The sequence below is a fragment of the Lemur catta genome, chromosome 12 (assembly GCF_020740605.2).
Source record: "Lemur catta isolate mLemCat1 chromosome 12, mLemCat1.pri, whole genome shotgun sequence".
NCBI lineage: Eukaryota > Metazoa > Chordata > Mammalia > Primates > Lemuridae > Lemur > Lemur catta.
This window is the reverse complement of record NC_059139.1, coordinates 53,822,381-53,840,577: the sequence shown is the minus strand read 5'-3', so window position 1 is coordinate 53,840,577 and position 18,197 is coordinate 53,822,381. Positions and strand designations below refer to the sequence as shown.

Here is an 18,197-nt window from a genome sequence, read left to right as displayed (position 1 = left end):
TTAAACTTAACCAGACCGTACAATGACACATATTATTTAGTTCAAAGCAAGTACCTATATTTGTTCTAATACTAAAATATCCTTTGATTATGTGTACTTCATTAAAAGATGCTTAAATTGTAGAAGGTAACAAAACAAAGTATAAAAATAATGTAAAAATTACAAATATGCAAAGGGAAAACACAAAAAGTCAAAATCAGGAACATAGCCCAAACTTCAAAGATGAAAACCTTTAAAAAATCATTCTTTTTTTTTAATTTTTAATTTTTTTTATTTCAGCATATTACAGGGGTACAAATGTTTAGGCTACATATATTGCCTTTGCCCCACCCAAGTCAGAGCTTCAAGCCTGTCCATCCCCCGACGGTGCACACTACACCCATTAGGTGTAAATATACCCATCCTCTCCCACCTACCTGCCCCACACCTGATGAATGTTACTACTATATGTGCACTTAAGTGTTGGTCAGTTAAATCAGTTAATACCAATTTAATGGTGAGTACATATGGTGCTTGTTTTTCCATTCTTGTGATACTTCGCTTAGTAGAATGGGCTCCAGCTCTATCCAGGATAATAGAGGAGGTGCTAAAAAAAATTCATTCTTTCATCACATAGTATGAACTTCTTACTTGATGATCCTTGAGAAACTAAAAATTTTCTTTACGCTTTTATTTGGGGGGAGGGTATAAAATTGCTCCAAATTTTTATAAGTAATACATATAATGTGCTATAAAAATTCAAAAGGAAACTATTAATTGACATATTGATAACTGAATAAGTTTATTTTACTAAGAGCAAATTTATAAATCAGAAGTTTTAACTTACTTTCTCAGTCTGAAACTATCATGGCCTCATAAATTAACCATCATATTTTTTCCAGGTTACAACTGAATATAAAAATATAAACAACCTATTTTGTTAGCTCTTCATAAAACAAAACTAAATTACTATAAATCTCTATATTTTGAGGATAAGGAGAGTGATATACACACACACACACACACACACACACACACACACACACATTTGGTTTTAATGGCAGTCTCCTGGCATATAACTTTTAAAATCCTTAGAGTCTCCAAAGTGATGTTTTTTATATGCTAATGAGTTAACTGATGGCTGACAGCCCCTAGGTAGCTTCAGACTGGGGACTGGTCATCAGAAAGACCAAAGCATGATTAGGGGGTTGGGAAACAGACTAAAGGTTACGTTGATCACCAATGGCCAGTGGTTTAATCATTCATATCTATGAAATAAAACCTTCATAAAACCCAAAAGGATAGGGTTTAGAGAGCACCTGGATAGCTGAACACATGGAGGTTCTACAAGGGTGGCATTCCCAGGGAGGGTATGGAAGCTCCACAGCTCTTCTGTCATACCTGGTCCTATGAATCTCTTCATCTGTATAATTTGAATTATCCTTTATAATTCACCGGTAAACACAATGTTTACCTAAGTTCTCTGAGATGTTCTAGCAAATTAATCAAACCTCAAGAGGGGGTCATGGGAACCCCAATTTGAAGCTGGTTGGTGGGCAGAAATTCTAGAGACTGGGACTTAAGACTGTTGTCTGAAGCGGGTGAGCGGGTAAGAGGAGAGTCTTTTAGGACTGAGCCTCAACAGAGGACATCCAGCCATTATCCTCTGCTTGGTGTGTAGGGAAAAAAACCCACACATTTTGTCACAGAAGCCTGTGTTGATTGTGGTTTGAGTGAGAAAATAGAAAAAGCACTTTTAGTTTGTTTTTTATACTCAGAGGGATGATGCTTAATTATAAAGTGCTAGAGCTGCACTGTCTTACATTAAAGGATACAAGAAATCCAGAGAAAATCCCAGAATAAAAAAAAATCTCAAATGAAAAGTATAAGACCTCTTCAAATTGATAAATTAGCAATAATTCTAATTTCTACCAGTTTACTCAGAAAATTATTTATTATTCTTTCCAATAAAAGATATTATAAAATAATACTTGCAACCCCATCAATTAAGCAGGTTAAAATTTTAAAATATTTAAGTTTGTAGGTTTGATATCATAATCACTGAACAATACAATCATTTTAAAATATTTAATTTAGTCAAAAATTTTTCCTACCATGAGTTCCTCTTTGCCTATATGTGCTTAATTCTGAAATTATCCATTTATGAATATGTTCTTTTAGCTCAATTAGTCAATACACTTCACATGCAGTAAATTACTCACATGCCCTGTAATCCTTAAATTTGAAAATTACTGGAGAGTGTGCCTTACTGTTTTTCTATAACAATCATTAAAAAAGGCATACAGTTAGAGGCTTACATATTCTAATAGACTCAAAACCCATAGTTTTGGGGGAAGGGAGTACAGGAACTATTTACGGCATGCCATTTTTGCCTCTATAATATTTCTATACAAATTTACAATGATTATTTCTTCTTAAACATATCTTAAGAACAATGGCTACTATTAGAATTAATATAACTTTATGAAAGGAAAATATAGCACCTAGAATACTATGAAACAGGAATTGGTTTCATTGTTTTTTTAACCATATTTGAAACAAGTGACAAATTTCTAATTATAGAGACAAATTCGTTTAAAATTCAATATTCCACATGCTTGTCAGTAATTCATTTTACTGACACAATTTACTGACACAGTAATTCATTTTACTGACACAATTTTACTTTCACAATTATAAGGGCTCTAAACTCAATGTCACTAAAATAAAATCTGGGGATCAGATTAGTTTTAAAAACATCTTTGAATTATTCATGCTTCAAATATTTTCCAATTATCTGATTAATTCTAGAGATTCACCACAAAAATTAAATAATTTTATTTTAAAGATTCTATTTTAGCTAACTTAGATTTAAAACTTTGGATACGACCTGTGAACCATGTTTAAGCATGTAACATATTAACAACCCACAGATGACAACACAGTATCCTATAAGTATTTTGTTCCTTAGTAGCCTCAGAAATGTTTTCTTTTATCAACTAAGTTTTAATTTCCTGATAATATATAATACTATTTAAACCAGTTCTGAAAGTACTTCATTCTTTTACTTACTGAGGTTACCTTCTCATTAAATATCACATACAAAACATCTAAGAATCAACCACAGAAAAAGGAAAAGAAGGATGACATGGAAATGTCTGTTAAGATTCTTAAAGAGCGAATCAACAAATTCTTTGCTTTTACCAGCCCTGGAAATGGGAATAGTCAGCCACCGTTTTTGCCCCTAGACTACTTGAAGAAAGGGTAGAATCCTCTTCAGAGGGATGGACTGATTGACTAAGACTGTAAGAAAGCCTGTGTTTTGTTTTCCAGGAGCACTAAAGGTCACACTAGTATCAGCACCTCTCCCAGCCAGAGCCAAGCATCTAAGACAAGCCTGCAGGTGGAAACAGTTGGGTCCCACCCCAATTTGTACATCAGTAGCTTTATTGAGAATTCAGAACAGTTGAGAATTGAGAAGCTTATCTTTAGTACTTTGTGTCTTTGATACTTGGCCTCTCTCTTAGAAGAGAAATAAGTTGTTGGCTAGTACGCAATTGATGTGATCTACAGTCTGAACAAATGCCATTCACAGTTGCTTCTGAATAAACAAGACACTTTTCAAATTAGTTTACAAAGAATTTTGTATGCCCTTTTGGATGCTGATAAGAAGCAGTGCAGAAGCCAACTCTCTTAGGTCAGCTCAAGTTAGTTACAACACTATATCATTGATAACACCATTTTGAACTTGAGCTTCTTTTATTTTCCTTTATGGTAAATTATGGCTTCTTTTCAAGCTGCTTGGGCTGCAGGTGTTCAAACTTCTGCAGCTCTGCCAAGGAGTTGTACTTACAGATCAGAAAGGGCTAAATGCATGTTTCTAACGAAGCAATTAACTTAAGTGCCCCCTTGTTGAGAAAAGTAGGCTGATACCTAAAGTGAGTTCAGAATAAAGATTAGCACACAGCACATGCTGTTAATAGTCTGTAATTAGATTCCTGGTCACATTATTTTGTTTGACCTTATATTTTTTTCTTAAAGGAGGAAAAGAAAAATGTAAATGGCAAACGAAAAATGTGGTGACAGAGTTTTTAAAAGTCTTATCACGTTATAAAATTCAAGGAAAGGAACATATATAATTACTAGATAAAAAGAAAAGAAAGGTTTATGCAACCTTTATGCACTAGGCTATTTACTTCTGATAAGACAAACATCACATAACAATTTAGAAAAACTAAGTGCAAATAAAAGGACTATTTCTTATTTGTTTATTACAGTAATATGACTATTCACATTTATTCTTTTATCAGAATTCCCACATTGAGAATGTTTTTAATTAACAATTTATTTCCAGTATTTTCATTATTAACAGTGACACATTTGCTGGTTGGTGTTATCAAAGGGTAAATTAAGATTTATTTTTTAATGATCACAAAATCAATTTATCTTTAAATTTCCAAAGCAATTAAAATAACAATATCAAGCTTCTATTAGAATAAAGTGCTTTCCTGAAATAATATTTTCAGGTTAGAATTTTCTAAACTTTAAATGTAAAGAATTTGCAGAATTATTAAGATTAAATACTTTACCAATCACGTCAGAATTAACTCCTGGTAATTTTAAAAATGAAAGTAAAGTAACCACCTGTCCAAGTTTTCCTTAGATTTTCCCAGTTTTAAAACTGAAAGTCCCAGGTCCTAGGAAATCTCTCTATACCAGGCAAACCAGGATGACTGGTCACCCTACAGTAGTAAAATGTAGTTACAACTGTTAACACAATCTTGTTCAAAAACTTGTATTATACAGCTGAGATTCAAGAAAGACATTAAATTAATTAATTTGACACTTCAGGAATAAAGTATTAAACTATAAAATAAGTCTAAAAAATAAGATCTGTGCCAAGGTCACAGTCCATTCTCAATTACCTCTCATGACTGTGGAATGCCAGTTGCTGCCATTCCAAATATCATATTACCGCTCATTTCCTCTGCTTATCTTTTACAAATACCATTAATAATCATTAGTTTCAGTGATTCATTTAAATTTCACTTCCTCTCTTTTCTTTTCTCTTACCCTATGAAGTGAGCATTAAAAAGCAATAAAAAGACCTAATGAATGAATAAATTTCCTACATACGATCTAATACCTAGCTCCAAAGTGCCCTTAAAATTGGACCCAAAGTTCCAAGACTATGATTTCCTTCGTATTCATCAAATGGCCAAAGTCAATTACAAATAACCTTGGCAGAAAGGATGAGAATACTCTTATCATTTTGGAAACTTTCTAGACTGTCACAAGAACACTTCAGTTCTAATTGCAGTTTCATGTGAGAATGACACTTAACAGAACTGAAGAGATAAGATAGTACCTGAAATACAGCATTAACTAAGCAACAATCTTCTTTTGATAAGAACCTTGTAATTATGATTTCTTCAGCCTTGAAATTTTTGACACTTCTCTTATATTTTAATTCCAGAAAAGTGAGGGTGTTCCTATGAAACACCATCAATTACGCTTACATACAGTCTTTTCTACTTGAAAAAATGTGTTACTCAGAACTGAAATGTAACTAAAAACGCTTGTATGAAAAAGGAACAAGACTTGCATTGTACTTTTTCCCCCATGCACAAACCCACCATTTACGTACAACTGTACCCATTTATTTGCCTATTTTTTAAGGGCAAACAAGGAGATGAATGATAAGATTGGGGTACAAGGGAAATGAGAGCCTCAGAAAAGAAAAAAAACTATAATGTATCCTCAATTGTTGATGCTACCTAATTCCACCATCACCCATACAGAAATATTTACGAACCACATAAAATTGCCAATATTTAACAATTTTTAACCTATAAAATGGCAGTTGCATATAGTTGAAATAATAGTAATAGCTATGAGCAGCACACGAAGACTTGCATTCATAATTGAATGACTAATTACATGTTTATTTCCCAGAATACAATTTCTCAATCTAAGTCATTTTCAACTATATCCCTAAACATATTTTGTACAACTCTAGTGGAGGAGATTCCAAGGTATAAACAAAGGACTCAGAACTGAGTTCCTTTGGGTGATACATTCTCAAAGTGAACTCAAACTTTGTTCCTAAAATTTAAATCAAGCCCTGTTCTCTGTTGCAAGGGTGCAAGTCCTAATACCTCTAGGGGCCACATCGGTCAGGTATAAGCCCATATGCATCCATTGCATAAGGGGTGGGGACTGTGACAAATTGGAAACTGCAAGTACCATATAAAATAGTACCCACTACTCATTGCAAAGTAGACTGTTACTATGGGTAAGTACAGGTCCTTAGTAGTCTGCTATTCTGATTATTCAGGAAACTGACAAATCCCAATTTTTATGCAGAAGTCACTTGACTTTTAATTGGTGGCTCATGTTTTTTAAAAAAACACTGGATATGAGTAAAATGGTGAGATATCCTCCCAAGAACAAGAATTCTTCAGCCATTTACAGACAAAAGTCTCTTGGGATTCAGGTAGAAGGTTGTTAAAAGCCAGTGGAGCCCAAGACCCAGGCAGGCCATTTTGAGAGGACAGACCTGCACCCAAGTGGCAGACACACTGATTGGACTCCTAAGTTCAAGCATGGAAACAACCCCATTCCCTGAAGTGCTTGGCTTCAGCCCCATTTGGCTTTGAACCTGAACCAAAACCATCTGCCAAGGGGTCCTGGAGGAATCATGTACACTAGTGCATCAGAAAAGCCCGTCTGCCTGCCAACATCAGTCTTAGCAGTGGACCGAAAAGTTAGCCTGTAACTTGGCTCCAGCTTCCCTCAGCTGTGGTTCTAAGTACTGTTCACACAAGAAACTAAAGGAGGACTTGCCTATGTGAGCCAAAGAAACAGGCTTGCCCCCCTCTATCCCAGAGCAAATCCTGAAAGGGTCCTATTTCAGTTAAAGCTGCTTTCCGCCACAGCCTGGGAAATATCTACCCATGTAGAAAACTGCTGCGAGACTCACCCATCTGAGCCATCGGGGTAGACTTACCAGCCTACATCCCACAGCAGATCCTTAAGGGGCCTACTCTAAGCTCCAGGCCCTCTCTGCCACAGTCAGGAAACTATCCCAGCTATGTAGGGAACTGCTGGGAGACATGCCTCTCAGAGCTACAGGACAGGTGTGTAAACCTCCATCCCATAGCAGATCTTGAAGTGCCTCAGTCTTAGCTCCAGGCCCCTTGCTGCCACAAGGGAACTATCTTGCCTATGCATAGAACTGCTGGGAGAAGCATCCATCTGAGCCACCAGAACAGGCTTGCCAGCATCAGTCCCACAGCAAATTCTGAAGGGGCATAATCTCAGCTCTAGCCCCTCTCGCTACAGAGAACTATCCCAAAAGCACAAAGATATGTTAGGAGTCACATGATCTTAGCCAGCTTCTATTCCACCGTAGATCTTGAAGCAGCCCTGTCCTGGCTACATCGTCTGTATGCTACAGTCCAGGAGTAATCATGCTCATGTTGAAAACTGCTGGAAGACTAGCCATCTGAGCCACCAGGACAGGCTTGCCAGCCTTTGTCTCAGAACAAATCCTCAGCAAATAATTGATAATAAGCAGGCATTAGTTCTGACATAGCAAATTTAATCAGACCTGCCTATGGCCTCAAAGCCTACCTCTCTACCCAACCCAAGGCGGGAGACAAATCTCAACTGTGCATTTCAACTAAACATAGCAATGGGTCCATCCATCCTTGATCTATTTAACCTTGGGGCCCTCCTGCAACCCTGAAACCAGCCCAACTGCTGAACTCAAATACCAGAAGCTTCTGGACAGGGAATACATCCTGTGGTCCAGCCTGATCAGAGGCAATTACATTGCCCATTCAGCAACTCATTCTGATTATAGAGCTTAACCCATGGTCTTGCTAAATAACAGAAACTAGGTAGCTACCCCACAAAAATTCAGAGCAAAGGTAGCAGCCCAGCCATCTAGAGAACATAAAAGTAAGCTCTGCCTACCAGGGTCATTACCACCTGGCCCATACAGAATCATTAGCTAGACTAAATAGGGAAGGTCTATCCCTGTCAAAGAACCCCAATAATAGCCAGAAAAGGTAGCTGCCTCCACAAATATGTAAATACCAACACAAGGACACAAAATTACAGACTCAGGAAATCATGACACCCTCCAAAAGAAACTAACAAAGTTCCAACATTGGATTCCAAAGCAAAACAAAAATCTATGAAATAACCGAAAAACAATTAAGAACAATCCATATAAAAATGTTCAGTGAACCCCAGGAATATACAAACAAAAAATTAAATAAGATTTGTCAACAACATATGAACAAAACAAGAAGTTACTGTTTGTGTCCTTTGCCCACTTTTTGATAGGGTTGTTTGATTTTTTCTTGCTGATTTTCCTGAGTTCTATGTAGATTCCAGTTATCAGCCCTTTATTAGATATGTATCATGTGAATATTTTCTCTCATTCTGTAGGTTGTCTGTTTGCTCCTGTGATAGTTTCCTTGGATGTTCAGAAAGCAGCTTTTTAATTTGATCAGGTCCCATTTATTTTTGTTGTTGCTGTGACTGCCTTTGGGGTCTTGTTCATAAATTCTTTCCCTAGGTCAATGTCTATAAGAGTTTTTCCAACATTTTCTTCTAGAATTCTTATAGTTTCATGCCTTAGGTTTAAGTCTGCTATCCACCGTGAGTTAATTTTTGTGAGAGGTGAAAGGTGCGGATCCTGTTTCAGTCTTCTATATGTGGCTATCCAATTTTCCCAGTGCCATTTATTGAATAACGATTCTTTTCCCCAGTGTATGTTTTTGTCTGCTTTGTCAAAGATTAGATGGCTATATGAGGATGGTTTTATATCTGGGTTCTCAGTTCTGTTCCATTAGTCTATGTCTCTGTTCTTGTGCCAGTACCATGCAGTTTTATTTACCATAGGCTTGTAGTATACCTTGAGAAGACAGATTAATGGCCAACAAACATATGAAAAAATGCTGAACATCTCTAATCATCAGGGAAATGCAAATCAAAACCACAATGAGATATCACTTAACTCCAGTGAGAATGGCTTTTATGAAAAAGTCCCAAAACAATAAATGTTGGCATTGATGCCGCAGTAATAAAAAGTCTCCCATAAAAACATCAAAAGCCCAGGAACAGATGTCTTTGCTGCTGAATTCTACCAAACTAAGAACTAATACCAATTCTCCACAAACTATTCCAAAAAATCAAAAAGAGAATACTTTCAAACTCTTTTAAGAGGCCGGCATTACCCTGTTGAGATGGGCCATGAGTTGGTAAATGTTGTGCTAGCTGCAATCACCTACACCTACATAGAAATACATTATTCTCTCAACATTTGTATATATTTGAAATTTTCCATAATAAAATGTGTAAAAAGAAGAGTTTCAGTAAGTGTTATTTGACCATCAGGCTGATTATGTTCATTACAGGGTACATTTGTAAAAAAAGAAGAAAAGGGTATCTGTAGAAATTTATTCTTAAATATTATATAATTTAATGCTTCAAAACTTTGAAGCCCATCTAAAAAAATATATAGGATTCAGTACTGGCTTTTTGGTAAATACTCCTATCTAATAAGCATAATACCAGGAACACTAATACAATAATGCACTTGTAAATTTTGCTATGCAACATTATATCAAAGATAATAAAGATGGAAAAATATTTTATATTCAACTGAAAATTATTTCAATATTTATTGGTTATATTTTAATAAGTTGTTCTTAGAACCAAGACATGTAAAAACATTACAAAATAGTCAACATATGAGCCATTTCATATGTATATTCAATTATTACATGTAATACCCACAGTAAAGAAATCAGAAGTAATAAGAGTGTTGACATTTTCTAAAATTTCCCACCCTGTGGCATGTCATTAAAATCATGCAATCTTAGATTTTTGACCTAGCAAATATGAATCAAATACATATTACACAGTCCGTTGCACATAATCAATTAAGTGACCCTAATTCAAATGTCCAAGTTCATTTAATTTGCACTAATTTGAATGACTGTAGGTTATACTTTTTTAGTTTGTTTAAAAAAGCACACAGGATCCCAACTGAAGGATTTAGCATCATTAGCTATCTTGAAATATTGGTCAGAGAATGCTGTCTATGCCATGGCCATGGCCCACACCATTTCAGCTTAAAAGTGTTTGCCCAACATTTAAAGAGAATTGGTTGAGTCTGCACCCAACACAGACTTCCCTTGCTTGTAGCATCAAAGACTTGAATGACTCCCACCTCTGCTATTCTCAGCCCGAAGGCTTTGAGCAGGCTGACTCTGGCCCCAGATTCAGACCTAAGCTAAGCCAACACTACATTCTAATCTCCAATGGTTGATTCACAGACAAGTGCATGATTCATTCAAGTTAAGACAGTTAAGACTAATGAAATTCAATACCAAGACTTCTATTTTCATTATAAAGAATGTAGACTCTTCTCTGTTGGATTTGGTATTACGATGTTGTGAGCCTGGAACTGTTGAGAACAAAATCAGCACAGCAGAAAGCAGAACCGAGGGGTAGGCAACAGGTCAGACTTGATTCCAGCTGCACCAGAACCCAGATCTGACTACGGATGTTTTAGCTACGAAGCCAAGAAACTTCCTTTTGATTAATCTACTTTGTGTCAGGCTCTAGAATCAGATTGACTTCGGTACGAATCTTCCCTACTAGTCATTGGTTGTATGGACTTCAGCAAATCATTTAATTCTGTTAACTTCAATTATTTCATAGTATTTACAAAACAGTTGTAAGTTATGTGCCTATTCCATCAGTGGTATGAGCACCACATATGGAGAAACATTATATTAAATTCATAATATTCAACACCAAACAAAGTTTTACATTTTCACCTTAATTTGCTGACAGGTCTCATCAAATCTAAAACACGAGACATTTTGAAAACACTGACAACATTGTTATCACTACAGGATAAATAATTGGTAACAGGCAGTTCAAAAAGACAACTGATGAAAAATTTGCAAAAGGCTCTAATGATTCTAGAAAAAAAATCCTAATATAAATGTCTATTGAAAACAAAGATTCAAGTCTTTTTTACACAGTGAAGTATTTTCCAAGTTTTTAAAAGTTACCAACTAACATGTCCAATGTTTTCTCCTCAAAATTCAACATCTTACCTGAGAATACCGGCACATTCCAAAAAAAGAATCCAGTCAATATAAATTTTAAAACTGTATTGCTTTCTCTTCTAGTTTTGATTAATACATCTGAAAAGAATAGGTTAAGAGCCTTTTATAAACCTGTAAGAAAATTTGTTTTTTCGTGTTTCTCAAGATATTTATAGAAACAAATGTAGCTTCTGACAGCATATATTATCTCAATTGTATTTTTCATCCATTTATCACAATATAAACACAACATTACAATGTGGTTAAATGATTAGATTACTATATAAAAGCCATCAATCTCTGCCATCAGAAAAGAGAAACAATGAGAGGACAAGTCCCAATACTCATGTTTTATGTTCTTAAGACTGTTTTAGGACTGTCATTCGAAGAATATTAAGTTTAACCTTCTACTAGAAGTCTGCAAAACAGATGTAAGATTGTGTGGTTCCAATAACTTTATAAAAAAAGCTTCAAGTGTCTATTTTGCATCAAAATACCCTTTGTTAAATGATGGTGATACTCATGTGGGAATTAACAGTGGTAATCCAAGATATTCAACCAAACACATCAACTTTATTTGCTCTTTACTCCACAGATTTTCTTCTGAGACATAGTTGTCATCTAAAGATAATAGGTCAGATTTCCTTATCCACCTAAGCTTCGAAAACTTATAATTTCTCTATTACTATTTAGAAGTTCTGAGAACACAAACTTTTAGTACTGAAATTAATATCTAAGTCATAACTTGAGCCAATTTCTCTTTAAAAACAATATTTAAAATGAGGGGTTGGTTCCTAAACACAATACTAGGCAAGTTTTTAAAATTCAATTTATAGATGAGCATCACAGCACAACTAATTTACAAATGTATAAATTAGCAACTATCCTGTCATTTTTAAAAAAAAACGACGTAAGTGAAAGCCATATATGGAACTATATTAGTATGCTATATTGTACATGCATATACCTACAAATTAGCAAAGAAATATCATAAACTTTTAAACTTTAACTTTTTAAATGCCCCAAAGTTTAGACAGATTTAATTCTATTTTCTCTGAGCAGCTGTTCATTTGGACATGTTCCTTATTTATTGATATACTGTGTTCAATTCTAGGGTCACATTTCTTAAACAGGAACTTGGCAACTTCCAAATTGTATTGTAAATATTGACATGTTTCAGCATGTCAATATTTATACTGTCAAGACTTTGACAAGTTTCAACATTGGCTGCATCTTATTTCTTAGCGGCCACTTATTTCTCTTCCAGTTGAGCAAGGTCCTTCTTTATCCAATAAAATTCTCATTCACTGCTCACATAAAATTACAGGTAAGCTAACAGCATCCTGTAACACAAAGACCAGGTTGAATTCTTTGTTTATGTAAGCATTTTGGTCATTTCTGTAGGGTAAGCAAAGCCCTAGAAATGACACACAAATTCAGGATGCAGTGTCCTCCAAGTAATATTTATTTTTGATAATTTAACCCCAGGCCTAATCATCATTTTCAACCCCATTAATTAATTCCAAAGCCTTTTTATAATCTATAAACTATTTCCTTTTTCCTCAGTCCTAAAGGCTAGGTGAAGATATAATAGATTGGTTTAGAGGCTGCAAGGTTAATGATGATATTCAGAGGACAGTCTGAATTCAGAATGCTAATCATAAAGAGTAGTCAGGAAGCCAGGCTCATTATCTAGTATTAAACAGTATTTTGAATGCAAAATTAGTTTACCTAAATTTTGTGTGAAGTGTCAGAGATCATGTTAACAAACTAAGTATCACTAAACCAATCTTAGGAGCAAATTTCCAAATTGTTGAAAGAAAATCTCTGCAATATCTTATAAGCACCCTGGGATTCCCCAATGGTACACAAACAAAAGTTTAAAATAAAGCTTCTAGTAGTAATGGCATCTAGCAAAAACACGAACGCCTCATGAGCAGCTTGGAATTCTAGCATGGATTTCTTCTTTTTGGCAATACAAGTCTCAACAGTGTTTCTGTCTCCAAAAGAGGCTAATTTTCATCAACATTAAAAATGTGCTGACTATAATAGTCCCCTAATCAATGATTTCAGTCAATGCCTTTGAAAAAAGCACAACTTACATCCTCATCAGTACTGACAGCTTCACAAACAAGCAGCAAATTACCCAGGGCTACAAAATGTATTAACTACCTCCTACTTGTATAAAAAGGATACAGTATTTTACTACTATTTTAAAGACAGACATCTTTTTCCTAGGAAACAGGGTATAACAAATAGAGCACTGATTTTTATACCCAGAAGACTCAGCTTGAAATCAAAACTATGCTTCATAGCTGAGTGTCTTTGGTCATGCCATTAATGCATTAAAACATTGTTTACTTCCTATGTACCAGGCTTTGACATCCCGAAGATGAGTAAGACACATTCCCAGCTCTCTAGTGAGATAGAGACACCCAAAGAGAAGTATAATACAAGCTTGTAAAGTACATAAGCAGGGTTGGAGCTCCTCTGAAAAGTAGCACTTAACCCATCCTGACATTCTAAGGAAGGCTTCCTTGAGCTATATCTAATATAAATCTTAAAGGAGAAATGGATAGGTGAAAAGCATTTAGAGGTAGAGTAAAAAGATAAGGAAGGCATTCCAGGCAGAAGAGTCAGCATGAGCAAATGCTTAGCATCAAGACATAACATAATATATGAAAATGATAAATAATTCTGTGCTTCACACTGCAAATTAGGAATTACAAATTCAAACACCCAGTCAAGTTCATTCATTCAACCAAAACCTACCTCTGTGCCCTCAAACAAATATTTTAGAATTTGGCATAAGAGAACAAATCAGATAAAAATTCAGAAAGAGAAGCGATTAGGAATATAAATGCAGAAAGCTTTGGTATACAGGTGGTATTTAAAAGTCATAAGACTTGATGATATCATCAAAAGGAAATACAGACAGGAAAAAAAGAGAACAAAAGATAGAACCCTAGAGTACTTCCACACTACAGAATCAATAAGACTAGAAGGTTCCAGGAAAGGAGAATAAGAAGGTGCAACCAAAAAGGTAGAAGGAAAACAAAGAATGTATCATGCACTGGAAATCAAATGAAAAAAATACATCATGGAGAAGGGAGTGATTAACTGTGTCCACGTTTACTGATAGGTCAAATATGATGAGAAGTGAGAATGATCAACACCCCTAGAGATCACTGGTGACACTATCAAGAGCAACTTGGTGCAGTGTGGGAGCAATAGCCATGTTAGAGTGAGCTTAAGAAAGAATAGAAAAAGAGGAATTGGGACATGGAGCATAGAGAACTCTTCAGAGGATTTTTGTTGCAGAGAAGAGCAATTAAATGGGGTTGATAATGGAGAAAGGTTAAGGGAGCATTTCTTAAGGTGAAAGGAATAACATAGATCAAACAAAATTCTTTTGTTGCAACTTATTTTTAAATAAATTTTATTATGTATATTTGAGGTTTATAACATGACATTATGGGATACATACAGATTATAAAATGGTGACTTCAGTGAAGTAGATTAAGATCCATCATCTCACATAGTTACTATTTTTGTGACAAGAGCAGCTAAAAATCTACTTATTTAACAAAAATCCCTAACACAGTACAATTTCATCAACTTTAGTCCCCATGTTGTACATTTAGTTCTTACATGAAAAGCCATGGGGGAAGAGAATAAAAAAAGAGGGGCAAGAAAAAAAGGACAAATACTAGACACAAAGAACCTCAACATCAGGCTAGGGAGGCTAGTCAAGGATCAGAGAAAATAAGCAGAACCATTGTCTTTTAATATATGTGAATAAAAGTGAATGAAGAGAGGTAAATAATGTAAAAGGAACCATCAACACTATCATTCATACTTACTAGACACAAAGTAAAAAGAGAAAATGGGGAGAAACTGGTCTCATGGTAAAAATGCAATACCAATTTAATTCCAAAACCTTTTACAGTAGTCCACCCCTCATCTGAGTGTGATATGTTCCAATACCTCCAGTGGAGGCCTGAAACCAGATACTACTGAATCCAATTGCTGTCAATCAGAACATGTTTCTGTTCATGTCTTCCACCCACAAATGTAATGCCTTCATCTTCACTAAGCACTTATCACACACTGTGGGCATAACTTTTGCAGTCTGAGCTGAAACAGCAAAACTAGCACTAATTTCTTTTTCCTTCTTCACAATGTCACAAATAGAAGATGTATTCTTACCATAGATGTTAGCAGCCTTAACATACAATTTTTTTGTCTTCCCTTAAGTTGAGAACTTTCACCTTTTCACTTTAAGGAAGCACTTGACAGCTTCTCTTTGGCATATCCAAATTACTAGCATCATGACTCTTGCCCTTTCAGGACATTATTAACTAAAGTAAGGATTACTTGAACACAAGCACTATGATATCTCTGCAGTGGATCTAATAACCAAGCCAACTACTATATGACTAACAGGTGGGCAGTATATACAGCAGGGATATGCTGGATAAAGGGATAATTCATCACCCCAGCAGGATGGGGTCGGACGGTGCAAGATTTCATCACTGCTCAGAATGGCACACCATTTAAAACTTATGAGTGATTTCTGAAATGTTCCATTTAATATTTTCAGACCATGATTGATGGAACAGAAAATGTGAAAATCAAAACCTTGGATGAGGGGCAACTACTGTAGTTAATGTCTAATATATGCAAGTCAATCATTCCTCCATTATAATCACCCCTCGCTGGGCACTTTTACTTTAGTGAAGGAGAAAGCCATGCACGCAATAATAGTCAACACTTCCTGAATGCTTGCTGTATGCCAAACATTTAGCTAGATGATTACTTGTATTAAGTCATTTAAACCTCACAATACTGAGAATACTCATTCCGCATAAAAATATAAATATCCACCATATTTACATAATTCTAAAAATCCATGAAATCAAAGTAGGAAATATTCTTCTACATGCAAGAAAGATGATAATTTTTGAATAAAGAAATGACAAAGTCAAATCTTATTTTTAGTAATAAAATGATCCGAGATGGTTTGAAATGAGAATCCATAGCAGAGCTACCAGAAAGAAGACTTTTGAAATAGTGATATAACATAGTACTTAAACTGGTGCACTATCAGTGAAAACAAAAACCAGGGGTTTTATGTGCTTAACGACCATGCAGCTCAACTACCACCTCTCCTCAAATCTCACCACATGTCAGATTAACTTTATTTGATGTTTTATAAGAATACAATAAACATTATACATATATATGTTCAGTCTCATCTATTGGCACTTGTGTTTCTCTACGGATAATTTAAAAATAACTGGCAAACGTTGTTTTCTACTATTTTGAAGCTCAGGTACATAAGAAAGCAGACCCTAACATTGGTTATAATCCATACATATAGCAAATCAATTAGGATCTCTAACAGCTTCAGCTTCCTGATCTTCTTCACAGGTAGCCTGAAGCGCAGCTTCAGACAGAAGTATTACTCTGAAGGGTCACAAAGATCAAGACAATCTTAACATGAAAGCAAAGGTAGTTATAATGTCTACAGACATATTTATTATTCTAGAATCCAAGCTTGATAAATTGTATGACATAACTTCCGTAACTAAACCATGTCTGTTTAATTTGAATGGCAAAACTTATAAGGTATAATATAAGGCAATTACAAGACAGCTGATTAAATGACTTGTTTTTTTCAATAGGTGTAGAGTACTGTACATTTTTATACATTTTTTACTCCACCCTTCTACATCCTCATTAAAATCCTTAAGGAAACAGACCATCTTGGTTCCTATGCTGCAATCTCATGATCCCACGAATAAAACAAGAGCTTAGTAAATACTTGCTAATTTGACCAACTCTTGACAATTCAGTATAATGGACTAAAAATTCAAGTTAGTTATGGTTTAAAACAAAACCAAACCTTTGTGTGCACTAGTTAACATTGTAAACACACTAGCAGAATCCCAAATCTTCTAATCATTGTGTTGCCCTATAGAAAGGTCTCATAGTTTCGTCCAATACAACTCACCAACCAACACCTCACATGAGTTACCTTTCCTTTTTCTCTATCCATCTTCTGCGTCAATAAAGCAATAAAAACTTGATAACATTGTGAAAAGAACCTTCTGCTGCCTGAGAGAAAATAAAACACACATTTGGAGCCAAAGGGTTGCTATAATTTTCTGATCCACTTAAAGAAGTAAAGAGTGAAATACTCTCACTTCTGAAAAATTCAAGAACTATGCAGGCTCAAACACATCAAAGTGCCTGTTTCTCCCTCTATAAAATGTAGAAAGAAAAACTACGGGGCTGGTAGGGTGGGGGTGGGGGGTGTAGATAGAACCTCACTTAATGGGATTATGAAAAATAGAAAAAGCTAAATACCATTACTACTGAGTCAAAGTAAAAGTTGGCTTGTCATTAGTTTTGCTAGTTGATCATTTCTGTAGAGTAGCTAATCAATTGCTGCACTCCTGAAGACAGTTCCTTTCCACTGATTAGCACAGAAAGTTATTTCCTGAGCCCAAAGGGCCTAGGACGTTTCAGCCCCAGGCGGAACCCATCGACAGTTTACCAGACGCTGGGGGACTGGAAAGAGAGAAAGCTGATGTGGGGGAAATGATCAAACAACCTACTCAACACACCCCTCTGGATTCAATTGTCCGCCTAATCCTACAAGCAATACAGAGCATTTCAAAAGTATTTTGCATTCCCAAGAATCCCTCAGGTGCAACGGGACAAACTAAAAAATGGGGTTCAACAGGTGAATGCCCTGTGAATGATGCCGGGGAACCCTACCATCCCCAAGAGCCCACAGGCATAAGGCTCATACATCGAGGAGGATTCGCGCATTGTGGAATTACAGAGGTAAGTAACAGGGTATTCAAAAAAGAAAAAGAAAGAAAATAGAAAAACAAAATTAAAAAACAGGACAACAGATAACTATTATTTAAAGAGACAGCCCCACTTCCGGACCCTACCTCTCCGAGATTCCACTTCCGGTCTCCCCCGAAAGACCCGCTCTCGCAGATTAAACCTCCGCAGCCAATGAGAGTGTCAGCTGCTTCCGCAGGCCCGCGGGGCATCTACTAA

General features: G+C 35.6%; 1 protein-coding gene across 1 annotated transcript in view; it reads right to left on the bottom strand.

The window, feature by feature from the left end:
- XRCC4 (X-ray repair cross complementing 4) overlaps positions 1-18,174 on the bottom strand; it is a 221,872-nt gene extending 203,698 nt beyond the window's left edge. The window contains exon 1 of the mRNA XM_045566379.1: positions 18,086-18,174. The gene's annotated coding sequence lies outside the window, so the exon portion shown is untranslated. The remainder of the gene's footprint in view (positions 1-18,085) is intronic.
- Between the last annotated feature and the right edge of the window lie 23 nt (positions 18,175-18,197).